This window comes from Rhinopithecus bieti, unplaced genomic scaffold (assembly GCF_001698545.2).
Source record: "Rhinopithecus bieti isolate Rb0 unplaced genomic scaffold, ASM169854v2 scaffold_1673, whole genome shotgun sequence".
In the NCBI taxonomy this organism is placed as follows: Eukaryota; Metazoa; Chordata; class Mammalia; order Primates; family Cercopithecidae; genus Rhinopithecus; species Rhinopithecus bieti.
Window position 1 is genome coordinate 5,726,437 of NW_016804690.1, and position 17,578 is coordinate 5,744,014.

Sequence of the window (17,578 nt, forward strand, 5' to 3'; positions counted from 1 at the left end):
TTTTTTTTTTTTTTTTTTTTTTGCCTACACAAAAAACAAGCCCAATGATATAGAGTATAAATTATATGTTAGATTGCATTTCAGTTTTGATGCAGGAGAACAAAATATTCCTTTCTGTTTATATCATTTTTTGCTAAAATTGATCTATATTTCAAAGCAATCAACAAATAATGCATACTCTGGGAAGCAACCCAATGCGACGAGGACTTAAATCCATGTTAAACCAGAACTGCATAAATTTAACTGAATTTTGGTTTGGCTAACACTTTAAGCCATTTCCAAATTTCTATATTCAGCAAAATCTGAAATGCATATTATACAGCCCAATTCTCTCCTTTCTTTTAAACTTATGTGTATTTAATAGGACATATAATCCATAAATCCTTATGCTTTTATAGCTAACTCATCATCATGCTTCATGAAATCTATTCAATCTTCAGAAAGCCAACAGATCCAAACTTTCTTAAAAAGTGACTCTCATAAGGAATACTCCAAACTGAAACCTTAAACTCTAAATGTATGAAATGTTCAAACCTAAATTGATGACTAGGGCGTTATGCTCTAAGTAACACTCTTCTATCTTGAATTGAAATATATTACCTATAGAAGGGACCTCTGGCAGAAACACAAACCTAAAAAAGATGTCTTTCAAAACAGTGCTACACTATTTTTTTCTCTAGTCTCTAGGCAGCTCTGTTGCCCAGGCAATCTCAGCTCACTGCAAACTCCAGCTCCAGGGTTCAAGCAATTCTCTTGCCTCAGCCTCCCAAATATCTGGGATTACAGGTGCCTGCCAACATGCCAAGCTAAATGTTTTTGTATTTTTAGTAGAGATGGTGTTTCGCCATGTTGGCGAGGGTGGTCTCAAACTCCCAACCTCAGGTGATCCTCCTGCCTCGGCCTCCCAAAGTGCTGGGATTACAGGCATGAGCTACTGCACCTGGCCTTTAGGAAGCTTTTTATCTTGGTTCCGAAAAAGCTCATTTCAAATAATTTTGTCACAGACAAATTAAGCAATTAGGATTACAGACAATGGCATGATTCTGTTCTAACGGAAGAGCCTTTAGTACATTTTGGTTTGTCCATGAGACGTCAGGGAATGACTAATGCTCCACTTCCTCACTGTTCTAGTGAACTTTTCATCTTAAAAGATCTTAGGGAAAGAGGATTTAATAGGAAATGTTAAGAGAAAATGTGGAAAAGAAAAGGCTACAAACAGGAAGCTGTGGAAATCAACTATACAAAGAAAATAAGGCTGTGAATTCATCTAATTAACTACATTTTTCTATGATTCTTTTTTTAAGCACTTATTAGGAAGTGAAGGTTAAAAAAGTGTGAGAGCTCTAGAGATTCAAGAAGGGGATTGAGGACATTACAAATAATTAATTTGTGAGCATTTGTGTTGAGGCTTTAAAATATCTTTGAGCAATGACAAGAAGCTTGCTGTTAAACCTGCACTTTGAGTAGTTATACAGCTGTATTAAATCATGACCTTGTTCTTTGATTTTCCTGAGCATACATCTCTGAGGATTAAAGAGTAGGAGAAGATTACCAATATAAATGGAGAATAAAACATAATGCTTAGCCAAAAGTCTCAGCTTCATATTTCTTCTAAATTACTACAAATACTCTGATAAGTCTTCCCAATTAGATAGCACTGTCATAATCAGCAATGAAGCGTAGTTGTTATTGATAATACTTATGAGAAATATTTTAATATAAACTATACCCTCCCAATTCTGCCTTTAAATAACTAATCTATTTAGTTATTATTTATGTAATGCAGTTATATACAGCTAAAATATGCTTACAGGATGAAAAGTGATAGAAAATTAGGTGGTCTACAAAATTTAAGAAGACAAATAGGGATCATTTGAAGGAGAGATAATAATTTAAAACTAGTTGAAATAACTCTAAACAAACCCCAGAAAACTACCTGCTTGACATTCAAATTTCCAAAAGGAGCACTCAGGTCAATTTTCAACTCAATTTTGCAAAATTCTGATACAATATCTTGCTTTATCTTTTAGCTGTAGCAATTACTACTATTATATGTACATATTTTATTGTTTTGTCATTAATTTGTCAGTTATACATTCATGTAATATGAAGGATCAAATAATTTTACTAGCTTTGTTAAGAAAAAAGCAGCAGCTACCCAAACTCACTCTCCTTGCTGTCTTTTCCCTTTCCAAAATAAATACCTTCGTTTTTTTTAGATAATTATTTTGTCATTTAGCCTATATCCTTTTTTGTAGCTGGGACTATAGGTGCATGCCACTGTGCCCAGCTAATTTTAAACTGTTTGCAGAGATGGAGTCTTGTTTTGTTGCCCAGGCTTGTCTTGAACTCGTGGCTCAAGTGATTCTCCTGCCTCAGCCTCCCAAAGTGCTGGAATTACAGGTGTGAGCCACTACTCCCGGCTGGCACTATATCTTTAATGAATATACACACTCTTGATTTTAAATTATTTTATCACCGATTGTATTCCCATTATTTTAAAAAATTAAAATCAAGGAGCTGAGTACGGATGACTATTTTTTCAGATTGCTGAAATAATACTGCACGACAAAGGACCCCTATATATCACTGGTTATATAAACAAATGTCTGCTTCAAGATGTGGAGTTATTTTCAGATCTGCTGCATGTGTCATTCTGAAGCTAGTAAACTACCCAGGTCATGCTCTGCTTATGAGGAAAACATGTGACAGTCAAGTCAAACCACATAGGCACCTAGAAAGCCACTGCTCACATTGCTTCTATACATGTTGCATTGGCCAAAGCACATGATATGGTCAAGTCTTCATCAAAGGGGCCAGGCAACAAGGAAAGTAAGTAAATAATCTACTGCAGAAGACCCTCCCTGCCAGAATACATACACACTGGCCTCACCAAACACTCTCAATTTCCCTATCCTCTTGTTATCATTATGCTAAAATAATTTTAGTGAGACCAGCGTTACTTATAGTTTTGTGACTATGTAAATGTGGTGAATGTTTCATAGCTATACCAATTAGTATACTTCGTGTACTCTCTTTTGTGTACAGATTGTTTTCTTTTGTAATTAATTAGTATATTTTAATTTACTTACTTTTCGTGTATTGTTACATTGCTAAATCATTCTCATACACCCCACAAATTGTCCATATCTTTTGCAGTACATTCAGATAAATCAGTTATTCTACCAATGTAATCTTAGAGTTTTCTGATCTGCAGTTGTCCTCAATCTGTTCTGGTACACCAGCTGTCACCTACGATCTTCAACACTCCCCTAGGATTTTCTTTGACTCTTTCTTCTGAAGTGGATCTTCCATTTCTTGTATCCATGCATTCCTCCTTCTTGGTTTACACTATCATTTTAGTAGATAACATTCTCTGGTAAATTCCTGAGAAAAGATGCAATAGAGATGCACTTTTGAGACTCAACTTGTTTAAAAATATCTTTATATAGAAAAAGAAAATAAAGAAAAGAAAAGATAAAGATCTTTTTAAACAAGTTGGGTCTCAAAAGTGCATCTCCACTGCACCTTTTCTCAGGAATTTGGAAAGAAAATGTGGCAAATATACACAATGGAATACTATGCAGCCATACAAAAGGATAAAAAAGGATGAATTCATGTTCTTTGCAGGGACTCAAAGCTAGAAATCATCATTCTCAGCAAACAAACACAAGAACAGAAAAGAAAACACCATATGTTCTCACTCATAAGTGGGAGTTGAATAATGAGAACACATGGACACAGGGAGGGGAACATCACACACCGAGGCCTGTCAGGGGATGGGTGGCTAGGGGAGGGAGAGCATTAGGAGAAATACCTAATGTGGATGACAGGTTGATGGGTGCAGCAAACCACCATGGCACCTGTATACTTATTTAACAAACCTGTATGTTCTGCACATGTATCCCAAAACTTAAAGTATAATAAAAACAATTTTAAAAACTTTATTTTAACATCACATGTAATTTTTAGCTAAACTGAGTCTAGATTTCTAGATTAGAAATGATTTTCCTTCAGAGTTTTGAAAATCTCAGTCATCTCTAGTTTTGGTAATGTCGATGAAAATTTTTAAAAAATTAGATTCCTAGTATTTTGAGAACTATATTATACATTTTTAATACATAATCTCAGAGAATCTTCTCTTTGCTCCCAATGTCCTGAAAAATTATAATGTGCCTGAGCATAGGCCTTTCGATTTGAAATTTTATTCATTGACTTTGGAAAAATTTCTAGAATTATTTCATTGATAATGAGGTTACCAAGCAGTTTTCTCTATTCATTGTCTCTGGCTGGTGTACTCTTATCTGGTCTTTAAATTTTCTCTTATTTTCCATTTGTGTCCTTTTGCTCTACTTTTTGTGAATATCTTCACTTATATCTGTCCTCTGTTTTGAGACATTTTTCCTAATTTACTATCAAATTTTATTTTCTAAAAGTTTTCAATATTTTGTTCTTTGACAGTTCCTTTTTATATTCACTTATTTTTTGTGATTTCTCTGAATACTATGTATTTCCCTTATCTCCCTGAGAATTTATTTATGCTTCAGAGCCTCTATTTTAAAAATTAATATGTATTAATAATTCACATACCATAAAATNCTACAAATACTCTGATAAGTCTTCCCAATTAGATAGCACTGTCATAATCAGCAATGAAGCGTAGTTGTTATTGATAATACTTATGAGAAATATTTTAATATAAACTATACCCTCCCAATTCTGCCTTTAAATAACTAATCTATTTAGTTATTATTTATGTAATGCAGTTATATACAGCTAAAATATGCTTACAGGATGAAAAGTGATAGAAAATTAGGTGGTCTACAAAATTTAAGAAGACAAATAGGGATCATTTGAAGGAGAGATAATAATTTAAAAACTAGTTGAAATAACTCTAAACAAACCCCCAGAAAAACTACCTGCTTGACATTCAAATTTCCAAAAGGAGCACTCAGGTCAATTTTCAACTCAATTTTGCAAAATTCTGATACAATATCTTGCTTTATCTTTTAGCTGTAGCAATTACTACTATTATATGTACATATTTTATTGTTTTGTCATTAATTTGTCAGTTATACATTCATGTAATATGAAGGATCAAATAATTTTACTAGCTTTGTTAAGAAAAAAGCAGCAGCTACCCAAACTCACTCTCCTTGCTGTCTTTTTCCCTTTCCAAAAATAAATACCTTCGTTTTTTTTAGATAATTATTTTGTCATTTAGCCTATATCCTTTTTTGTAGCTGGGACTATAGGTGCATGCCACTGTGCCCAGCTAATTTTAAACTGTTTGCAGAGATGGAGTCTTGTTTTGTTGCCCAGGCTTGTCTTGAACTCGTGGCTCAAGTGATTCTCCTGCCTCAGCCTCCCAAAGTGCTGGAATTACAGGTGTGAGCCACTACTCCCGGCTGGCACTATATCTTTAATGAATATACACACTCTTGATTTTTAAATTATTTTATCACCGATTGTATTCCCATTATTTTAAAAAATTAAAAATCAAGGAGCTGAGTACGGATGACTATTTTTTCAGATTGCTGAAATAATACTGCACGACAAAGGACCCCCTATATATCACTGGTTATATAAACAAATGTCTGCTTCAAGATGTGGAGTTATTTTCAGATCTGCTGCATGTGTCATTCTGAAGCTAGTAAACTACCCAGGTCATGCTCTGCTTATGAGGAAAAACATGTGACAGTCAAGTCAAACCACATAGGCACCTAGAAAGCCACTGCTCACATTGCTTCTATACATGTTGCATTGGCCAAAGCACATGATATGGTCAAGTCTTCATCAAAGGGGCCAGGCAACAAGGAAAGTAAGTAAATAATCTACTGCAGAAGACCCTCCCTGCCAGAATACATACACACTGGCCTCACCAAACACTCTCAATTTCCCTATCCTCTTGTTATCATTATGCTAAAATAATTTTAGTGAGACCAGCGTTACTTATAGTTTTGTGACTATGTAAATGTGGTGAATGTTTCATAGCTATACCAATTAGTATACTTCGTGTACTCTCTTTTGTGTACAGATTGTTTTCTTTTGTAATTAATTAGTATATTTTTAATTTACTTACTTTTCGTGTATTGTTACATTGCTAAATCATTCTCATACACCCCACAAATTGTCCATATCTTTTTGCAGTACATTCAGATAAATCAGTTATTCTACCAATGTAATCTTAGAGTTTTCTGATCTGCAGTTGTCCTCAATCTGTTCTGGTACACCAGCTGTCACCTACGATCTTCAACACTCCCCTAGGATTTTCTTTGACTCTTTCTTCTGAAGTGGATCTTCCATTTCTTGTATCCATGCATTCCTCCTTCTTGGTTTACACTATCATTTTAGTAGATAACATTCTCTGGTAAATTCCTGAGAAAAGATGCAATAGAGATGCACTTTTGAGACTCAACTTGTTTAAAAATATCTTTATATAGAAAAAGAAAATAAAGAAAAGAAAAGATAAAGATCTTTTTAAACAAGTTGGGTCTCAAAAGTGCATCTCCACTGCACCTTTTCTCAGGAATTTGGAAAGAAAATGTGGCAAATATACACAATGGAATACTATGCAGCCATACAAAAGGATAAAAAAGGATGAATTCATGTTCTTTGCAGGGACTCAAAGCTAGAAATCATCATTCTCAGCAAACAAACACAAGAACAGAAAAGAAAACACCATATGTTCTCACTCATAAGTGGGAGTTGAATAATGAGAACACATGGACACAGGGAGGGGAACATCACACACCGAGGCCTGTCAGGGGATGGGTGGCTAGGGGAGGGAGAGCATTAGGAGAAATACCTAATGTGGATGACAGGTTGATGGGTGCAGCAAACCACCATGGCACCTGTATACTTATTTAACAAACCTGTATGTTCTGCACATGTATCCCAAAACTTAAAGTATAATAAAACAATTTTAAAACTTTATTTTAACATCACATGTAATTTTAGCTAAACTGAGTCTAGATTTCTAGATTAGAAATGATTTTCCTTCAGAGTTTTGAAAATCTCAGTCATCTCTAGTTTTGGTAATGTCGATGAAAATTTTAAAAAATTAGATTCCTAGTATTTTGAGAACTATATTATACATTTTAATACATAATCTCAGAGAATCTTCTCTTTGCTCCCAATGTCCTGAAAATTATAATGTGCCTGAGCATAGGCCTTTCGATTTGAAATTTTATTCATTGACTTTGGAAAATTTCTAGAATTATTTCATTGATAATGAGGTTACCAAGCAGTTTTCTCTATTCATTGTCTCTGGCTGGTGTACTCTTATCTGGTCTTTAAATTTTCTCTTATTTTCCATTTGTGTCCTTTTGCTCTACTTTTGTGAATATCTTCACTTATATCTGTCCTCTGTTTTGAGACATTTTCCTAATTTACTATCAAATTTTATTTTCTAAAAGTTTTCAATATTTTGTTCTTTGACAGTTCCTTTTATATTCACTTATTTTTTGTGATTTCTCTGAATACTATGTATTTCCCTTATCTCCCTGAGAATTTATTTATGCTTCAGAGCCTCTATTTTAAAAATTAATATGTATTAATAATTCACATACCATAAAATTCACCATTTAAAATTGTACAATTCAGTGGTTTCTAGTATAGTCACAAGATTGTGCAAACATTACTAACTCCAGAAGATTTTCATGAACCCAAAAAGAAACCTTGTGTTATCAGTCACACCCGAATGGTGACTACTTCCTGAGTTGCTGGCAAATAATCTCCTGTCTCTATAAGTTTTTCTATTCTATAGATTTTTTATCAACAGAATCATACAAAATATGGCCATTTTTTCACCTAAACTAATATTTTTGAGGTTCATCCAAGTTGTAGCATATATTAGGACTGTATTTCTTTTCTGTGATCAAGTAGTGTCCCATTGGATGGATAAACAGTCAAGCATCATTTACTAATGGGATGCATTGAAAATGCATCATTATGTGATTTTGTTGTCCTGCAACATTGTAGAGTGTAGTTATACAAACCTAGATGGTATAGCTTACTATATACCTAGGTTATGTGGTATAGCCCATTGCTTCTAAGCTACAAATTCATACAGCATGTTACTGAAGTTAATACTGTAGGCAAATGTAACACATTGCTAAGTATTTGTGTATCTAAACATAAAAAAGGTATAGTGAAACAACAGTATAAAAGATAAAAAATGGTATCTGTATAAGGCACTTACCATAAATGGAGCTTGCAGGACTGGAAGTTGCTCTAGGTGAGTGAGTGAGCAAGTGGTGAGTGTGAAGGTCTATGACATTACTAAACATCACTGTAGACTTTAGAAACACTGTACACTTAGGCTCCACTAAATTTATTTAAATTTTTTTCTTTCCTCAATAGTGAATTAACCTTAGCTTATTATAACTTTTTAACTTTATAAGCTAATTTCTTAAAACTTTGTGACTCCTTTGTAATTACAGTTAGCTTGAAAACATTGTATATCTATACAAAATATTTATATTTTATTCTGTAAGCTTTTTCTATTTTTAAATTATTATTATTATGTTTTACTTTCAAACTTGTTGAAAATGAAGACACAAGCACACACATTTGCCTAGGCCTACACAGGGTCAGGATCATCAATATTACTGTCTTCCACCTCTACATCTTGTCCCACTGGAAGGTCTTCAGGGGCAGTAACACATATGGAGCTGTCATCTCCTGTGATAACAGTGGAGAGGTATCCAAGGGAGATACCTATCCTTTGGATACCTCCTGAAGGACCTACCTGAGCCTATTTTATATTAGACTGTTTTTTTTTTAATAAGGAGAAGGAGTACACTTTAAAATAATGATAAAAGTATAAGATAGTAAATACATAAACCAGTAACACAGTTGTTTGTTATCATTATCAAATGTTATATATAAAGTACATAATTATATATGCTAGACTTTTATATGACTGGCAGCACAATAGGTTTGTTTACACCAGTATCACCACAAATGCATGAGTAATGCATTGTACTATGATATTACAACAGCTATAGTGTCACTAGGCAATGGGAATTTTTCAGCTCCATTGTAATCTTATGCGACTACTCTCATATATGTGGTCTGTCATTGACAGGAGCATTAGATGTTTCATGACTGTGTCACTTTTATTTATCTATTCATCAATTGATAGACAATGGAATTATTTCTACTTTTTGTCTATTACAAATACTGCTGCTATAAACATTCATGTACAAGTTTGTATATTAATATATGTTTTTGAGTTTTCTTGAATATATACCTAAGAAGTGAACTTGCCGGTTTATGTGGTAACTCTACATTTAACGTTTTGAGGAACTGCCAAACTGTTCTCCAAAGGTTGCACCATTTTTCATTCCTACTCACAATGCATGAGGGTTCTAATTTAATCACCATTTCACCATTTAAAAAAATTATTATAGACATTTTACTGTGTGTAAAGTAGTATTTCATTATGGCTTTGATTTGCATTTTCCTAATGAATAATGATGTTGATTATCTTTTTATATGGTTATTTATCATTTGTACATGTTTAGAGAAGTGTTTATTCAGATCCTTTGCCCATTTTAAACTGGATTATTTGTTTTTTTAAAATTGTTGAGTTATATAGAGTTCTTTATATATTCTGGATATTAATCCCTTATCAGACATATGATTTACAAATATGTTATCCTACTTTGTGGGTTTTTGTACTTTCTTAATAGCGTCATTTGAAGAGCAAAGTTTTGGATTTGAAGTCCAATTTATCTATATTTTATTTTGTTGGCTGTGCTGTTGGTGTTATGCCTATGAAATCATTGCCAAATCCAATGACATGAATATTTTCCTCATTGTTTTCTCCTAAGAGTTGCACAGTTTTAATTAATACTCTTACGACTCTGATTTATATGAAGTTAATTTTTGTATACATTGTGAGCTATGTGCCCAAATTCATTTCTTTTCATCTGGATATTCTGTTGTCCCCAAACAATTTGTTGAAAAATTATTGTCTTCTGATTAAATGACCTTAGTGCCCTTGTCAAAACTAAATTGTACAGGTTTATTTACAGACTTTGAGTTCCATTCCATGAAGTGATATGTCTATCTTTATGTCAGTATCACACTGTCTTAATTACTATAGCTTTGGTTGATAGTGTGATACTGTCATAAAGATAGGATATGTCTATCTTTCCCCAAGATGTTTTGGCTATTTGGGACTCTTGCAGTTCCATATGGATTAGGATCAACTTTTCCATTTCAGTGAATAATACAGATGGAATTTTGATAGGGACTGCATTGAATCTGTAGATTAATTTGAGAAGTATCACCATCTAAACAACATTTTGTCTTCAAATCCATGAACATGTGATGTCCTTCTGTTTATTAGATACTTTTCATTTTTTTTCAACATGAATTTCAACAATGAATTGGGGTTTTCAAAGTATTAGTTTTGTAATTCTTTTTTTTTTAATTATTCATAAGCATTTTACTTGTTTTAATGATATTTATATATGGAATTGTTTTCTAAATTTTATTTTCATATCATTCATTGCTCGTGTATATACAATTGACTTTGTATGTTGAACTTGTATATTACAACCTTGCTGTAAATATTTATTACTCTAACAGTTTTATGTGTGAGTGTATGCATGTGCATTATTTAAAATTTTTATATAACGTGTCTCTAGCAAATAGAGATAATTTTGTTTTTTCTCTCCAATCTGGATGTTTTCAGTTCTTTTATTTTGTCTAACCTCCAGCACAATACTGAATGAAAGCGGCAAGAGTTAATATCTTTCCCTTTTCTCATGATCCTAAGTGACAAATGTTCAGTTTTTTCATGGTTAAGGATGAAGTTAACTGTGGGTTTTTCATAGACGCCATTTATTAGGTTACAATACTTTCCCTCTTTTTCTATTTTTTTAAGTGTTTCATCATGAGGACTGTTGAATTTTGTCAAAAGTTTTTCTGTCTGTTGAAATGATCATGTGTTTTTCCCCTTTATTATATTATTATGTTACATTATATTGATCAATATTCATATATTGAACTATGCATATATTCTGAGATAAATCTCACTTATGGTATATAATTCTTTATATGTGCTGATGAATTCATTTGTTTAATCTTGATTATCTAATTTGTTGGCATATAATTGTTCATAATATTCCCTTATTTCTGTGATGTTTTTAGTGATGTCTTTTCTTTCATTCCTGGTGGTAGTAATTTCCCTTCTCTCTTTTCTTCTTGGTTTCTATAGCTAACATTTTGTCAGTTTGTTGATCTTTTCAAAATAATCAGCATTTGGTTTCATTGATTATTTGTCTAGTTTTCTTATTGTCAATTTTGTGTATTCAGAATCTAATCTTTGATGTTTTCTTCCGTCTGCTTTAATTGGGTTTTGACTTTTCTTTCTTTTTGTTTTTTTCTTGTTTCATAAAGTAGAAGTGTAAGTGACTGATTTGCGAACTTCTTTTTAATATAGGTGTTAAGACAGTGAGAAATTTCCTTCTGTGTCCTACTTTCACTTCATTCCCTAAGTTTTGGTATGTGTTGTTTCTGTTTTATTCATCACAGAGCATTTTCTAATTTACTTTATGATTTCTTCTTTGACCCATTGGTTGCTTAGAAATGTTATTTAATTTCCCTGCATTTGTGAATTTCTCAGTTTCTTGTTATTTACTTTAAGTTTCCTTTCTTTGGAGTCAGAGAACATAATTTGTATGTTTTCAATTCTTTTGAATTTGTTAGGATGGGTTTTGTGGCCAAACATATGGCCTGTCTTGGAGAATGTTCCATGTGCACTTGAGAAGAATGTGTATCGTGCTGTTGTTGATGGAGTGTTCTACAGATGTCTTTCAGGTCTAGTTCATTTACAGTGTTATTCAAGTTTTCTACATCCTGGGACCTCCTGTCTAGTTGTTTTATCTAGCATTGAAAGTGGGGTGTTGAAGTCAGCAATACTGATTATTGAGATGTCTCTTTCTTTGTTCAATTCTATCATTATTTACTTCATGGATTTTTGGGGCTCCATTGTTCTGTTTATAATTGTTATATCCTCTTGAGGGACTGACTTTTTATCATTATAAAATATCCTTTGTTTTCTCTGGTAACGATGTTTTTTGTCTTCAAATCTATTTTTTATTTTTGATATTAGTATAACCACTTCAAACTCTCTTGCTGTTACTGTTTACTTGGTATGTTTTTTTTCTGGCCTTTTATTTTCAATCTGTTTATATCTTTAAATCTAAAGTATCAACAGCACATAGATGGATCATTGTTTTAGCCATTCTTTCAATCTCTAACTTTAATTGTAGTATTTGATCAATTAACGTTTAATGTAATAACTGACATGGTAGAATTTATGTCTGCCATTTTGCTATATGTTTTCAACCTGCCATGTCTTTTTTGTTCCTTAATTTCTTCATTACTGCCATTTTTTTGTTAAATTAATTTTTTTTGACATTTAATTCTCTTATCATCTTTTACTAAATATTTCTCAGTTGTTTTCTTAGCGGTTGTCCTTGGAATTTCATTAAGGATCTTAACTTATAATAATCTAGTTTGCATTAATACCAATTTAAGTTCAATAGTACATATTATGGGCTTATGTTCCCCAAAATTAATATGTTGAAGTTCTAACACGCAGTCTTTTAGAATATGACTATATTTGGAGATAGGGTCTTTAAAGGGGTTAGTAGGTTAAAATGGAGTCATTAGGATGGACTCTAATATGTCACATTTTACTATTAGAAGAATAAATGTAGACACAGATACATATAGAGGAAGGAACTTGTGAACACACAGGGAGAAGATGGCAATTCACAAGCCAAAGAGAGAGGCCTTAGAAGATACCAGCCCTGCTGACACCTTGATCTTGGACTTCTAGCTTCTAGACCTGTAAGAAAATAAATTTTATTTGTTTAAACCACCCAGTCTGTGATGCTTTATTATGGTAGCCTTAGCAAACTAATATGGCATACAAATATTTTGCTTCTATGTTTTACCCCCCCTTAATGCTTTATTGTTTCAAATTACATCTATATACATTGTATGTCCATCAACTTAACGTGTATTATTAAGATAGGAAGCAAAAGTTACAAAGGATATATTTATACATTCTGCAAACAGAAGATATATTTCTATATTCTCTGATATTTATGTCTTCACATTTACTGTGCTTTTTAGTTTTTTGGGTGGTTTTGAGTTACCATTTAATATGTGTGATGATTAATTTTGTGTCAACTTGACTGGGCTAAACAATGACCAGAAAAACTGTAAAACATTAGTTCTGTGTGTGTCTGTGAGGGTGCTTCTACAAGACATTAGCATTTGGATCAGTAAACTGAGTACCAATGTTCTGCCCTCACCAAAAGTGAGTGGTCATCATCTAATGTATATTGAGGGCCCTAACAGAACAAAAAAAGTGGAGAAAGAGCAAATTTTCTGTCTTCTAGAGCTGGGACATCCATCTTTCTCCTGCCCTCAGACGTCAGACCTCCTCATTCTTAGGCCTTTAAGCTCCAGGATTTACATGAGTGCACCACTCTGCCCCTTGATTCTCAGGCCTTTGGATTTGGACTGGGAATTGCACCATTGGCTGCCCCCATTCTCAGGGCTTCAAACAGACTGAATCACACCACTGGCTTTCAGCTTATAGAGAGCAGATGGTGGGACTTCTCAGCCTCCTAATTATAAACGTCATATTCTATAATAAATTAAACACACACACACACACACACTCAGGTCTTCTACTGGTTCTGTTTCTGTGCAGAATGCTGACTAATACAATGTGCTGTGTCATTTCAGTCTGAAAGACACTCTTTAGTACTTTTTATAAGACAGGACTGCTAGAGACATATATCAGTTTATATTCATCTGGGAATGTATTCATTTCTTCTTCATTTTGGAAGGATAGTTTTGCTAGATACAGAATTCATGATTGTCAGCTTTCTCTTTCATCACTTAGAATACATCATCTCTCTGCTTTCTGACCTCCATGGTTCCAGAAGAGAAAAAAACTGGTCAATCTTATGAAAGATCCCTGTCCATAATAAATCATTTGTGACCTTCAAGATTTTATCTTTGGCCGGGTGCAGTGGCTTATGCCTGTCATTCAAGCATTTGGGGAGGCCGAAGTGGGCAGATTACTTGAGGTCAGGAGTTCGAGACCACCCTGGCCAACCTGGTGAAACCCCATCTCTACTAAAAATACAAAAATTTAGCCATGCGTGGTAACACATGCCTGTAGTCTCAGCTACTTGTGAGGCTGAGGCAGAAGAATCGCTTTAACCTGGGAGGCAGAGGTGGCAGTAAGCTGAGATCATACCACTGGACTCCAGCCTGGACAATAAAGTGAAACGCTGTCTCAAAAAAAAAAAAAAAAAGATTTTATCTTTGTTTTTTTTTCACTTTCCACAGTTTGATTGTGATGTATCCAGGTGTGGATTTGCTTTAGTTTGTCTTACATAGAGTTTGTTGAGTTTTTTGGATGTGTAGACCAATGTTTGTTTATTTCTGTCAAAGCTGGGAAATTTTTAGCCTTTATTTCCTCAAACTATAGACTAATTCTATGGAGTCTCTACTGCCTGACCTCTACGACCTCAAACATTTTTCTCTTTCTGTTCTTCTGGGATACATATTATGTATATTTACATACTTTTTATAGTGTCCCATAGTTCTCTGAAGGGATGCTCTTTCTTTATTGCTCCCCCCCTTTTGTTCTTCCTTTTTCCTTCAATTCTTCTTGTTGTTGTCGTTGTCTCTTATGCTAATCTTAATTGACCTACATTTAAATTCGCTGAGTTTTTTGCCTGATCAAATATGCTGCTCAGGCCCTTTATTAAATTTTTCTTGTTTTCTTTTACTTTTATTTTTAATATTTATTGGTAAATAGTAGGTGTATAATTTATGGGGTAAGTGAGACATTTTGATAAAGGCATACAATGTGTAACAGTTACATCAGGGTAAGTGGGATATATATCCCCTCAAACATTTATCATTTCCTTGTGTTACAAACATTCAAATTGTACTCTTTTCATTATTTATTTATTTATTTGTTTTGAGACAGAGTCTCACTCTGTCGCCCAGGCTGGAGTCCAATGGCTTGATCTCATCTCACTGCAACCTCCACCTCCCAGGTTCAAGCAATTTTCCTGCCTTAGCTTCCCAAGTAGCTGGGATTACAGGCACCTGCCACCTCGCCCAGCTAATTGTTGTATTTTTAGTAGAGACAGGGTTTCACCATGTTGGTCAGGCTGGTCTCAAACTCCTAACCTCAGGTGATTCACCCACCTGAGGTCTCCCAAAGTGTTGGGATTACAGGCGTGAGCCACTGCTCTCGGCCTCTTTTAGTTATTTGTAAAAGTACAGTAAATTATTCGTGACTGTGATCACCCTGTTACACTATCAAATACTAGATCTTATTTTCTATCTAACTATATTTTGTCATCATTAATCATCCCCTTTTCTTCTCTGCCTCCTGCTACTCTGGTCAGCCTCTGGTAACCATCATTCTGCTCTCTATCTCCATCAGTTCAAGTGACTTAATTTTTAGATTTCACAAATGTGTGAGAGTGTGTGAAGTTTGTCTTTCTGTGCCTGGTTTATTTCACTTAACATAGTTGATTTACAGTTCCATCTATAATGGTGCAAATGACAGGATCTTTTTTATGGCTGAATAGTACTTCAATGTGTACATATACCACATTTTCTTTATCCATTTGTCTGTTGATGGACACTTAGGTCGCTTCCAAATCTTGCTTTCCTGAAGTATTGGTGAACAGTGCTGCAATAAATATGAAAATGCAGATATCTCTTCAATATACTGATCTTCTTTCATTTAGGTATATACTTATCAATGGATTACTTGAGCATATGGTAGTTTTATTTTTAATTTTTGAGGCTCCTCTATACCATTGTCCACTGTGGTTGTACTAATTTACATTCTCACCAACAGTGTTAGAGGTTTCCCTTTTATCCACATCCTCCCCAGAATTGGTTATTGCCTTTCTTTTGGATAAAAGTCATTTTAACTAGGGTGAGAGAGTATCTCATTGTTGTTCTTATTTATATTTTTCTGATGATCAATGATGTTGAGCACCTTTTCATATATGTGTTTGCCATTTGTATGTCTTCTTTTGAGAAATATCTATTCTGATCTTTTGCCTATTTTTGATAGGATTATTAGATTTTTTTCCTATTGAGTTGTTTGAGCTGCATATATATTCTGGTTACTAATCTTATATGAAATAGATCATTGGCTATTACATTTTTAATCCATTCAGCCACTCTATGTCTTTTGGTTGGAGAGTTTAGCGCATTTACATTCAATGTTATTTTTGATAAGTAAGGACTTACTCTTTCCATTTGTTATTTGTTTTCTGATTGTTTGTGTTTTTCTCTTCCTTCTATTCTTTCTTCTTGTCTTCCTTTTAGGGAAGGTGATTTTCTCTGGTGGTATGTTTTAATTTCTGGCTTTTTATTTTTTTATGTGTATGTTGTAGGTTTTATGATTTAAGGTAACCACAAGGCTTTCAAATAACATCTTAAAACCTATTGTTTTAAATTCTTGTCCACTTACCACATTGCACAAACAAACTAACAACAGGGAAAGTGAAAACTAATAAAAAATCCACCTTTTAAGTTCATGCTCCCACTTTTCAACTTTTTGTTGCTTCTGTTTATATCTTCTTATACTATGCCTTGAAGTTGTTGTTGTTGTTATTTTTGGTAGGCTTATAGTTTAGTCTTTCTGCTTAAGAAATAAGTAATTTATATACTACAATTGCAATGTTATAATATTCTGTGTTTGTCTGTGTTTACTATACTTACTATTACTGGTGAATTTTATACCGTCAGGTGATTTCTCATTGCTCATTAATATCCGTTCAGATTGAAGAACTTGTTTTAGCATTTTCTGTAACACAGGTCTGGTGTTAACAAAATCCTTCAGCATATTTTTTTCTAGGAAAGTCTTTATTTCTCCTTCATGTTTGAAGGATAATTTTATTGGATGTACTATTCTAGTATAAAAAGTTTTATTTCCTTTTTGTCCGACATCTTAGCAAGCCTGTGGTGTCCGCTGCTGCTCTCTGAGCTTCGCAATGCCTCCCAAGGACAAGGAGAAGAAGGACGCCGGAAAGTCGGCCAAGAATGACAAAGACCCAGGTGAACCAAAATCCGTGGGCAAGGCAAAAAAGAAGAAAGGGTCCAAAGGCAAAGTTCGGGACAAGCTCAATAACTTTAGTCTTGGTATCTGACAAAGATCACTATGACAAACTCAGTAACGCGAAGCTCCCCAACTCTAAAACTTATAACCCCAGCTGTGGTCTCTGAGCAGACTGAAGATTTGAGCTCTCTGGCCAGGGCAGCCTTTCAGGAGCTCCTTAGTAAAGGCCTTATCCAAACTGGTTTCAAAACCCAGAGCTCAAGGTAATTTACACCAGTAAATACCAAGGGCGGAGAATTGCTCCAGTGCTGGTGAGATGCATGAATAGGTCCAACCAACTTACATTTGGAAAAATAAACTTTTATTAAATCAAAAAAAAAAAAAAAAAGTTTTAGTTCTTTAGCACTTTAAACATGTAATGCCTCTCTCTCGACC

At 33.8% G+C, this 17,578-nt stretch overlaps 1 long non-coding RNA gene across 1 annotated transcript in view; it reads left to right on the plus strand.

The window, feature by feature from the left end:
* LOC108528281 (uncharacterized) overlaps positions 1-17,159 on the plus strand; it is a 166,275-nt gene extending 149,116 nt beyond the window's left edge. Inside the window, exon 3 of the long non-coding RNA XR_001885088.1 lies at positions 17,040-17,159. This is a non-coding gene — a long non-coding RNA (uncharacterized LOC108528281). The remainder of the gene's footprint in view (positions 1-17,039) is intronic.
* Positions 17,160-17,578: the final 419 nt, after the last annotated feature.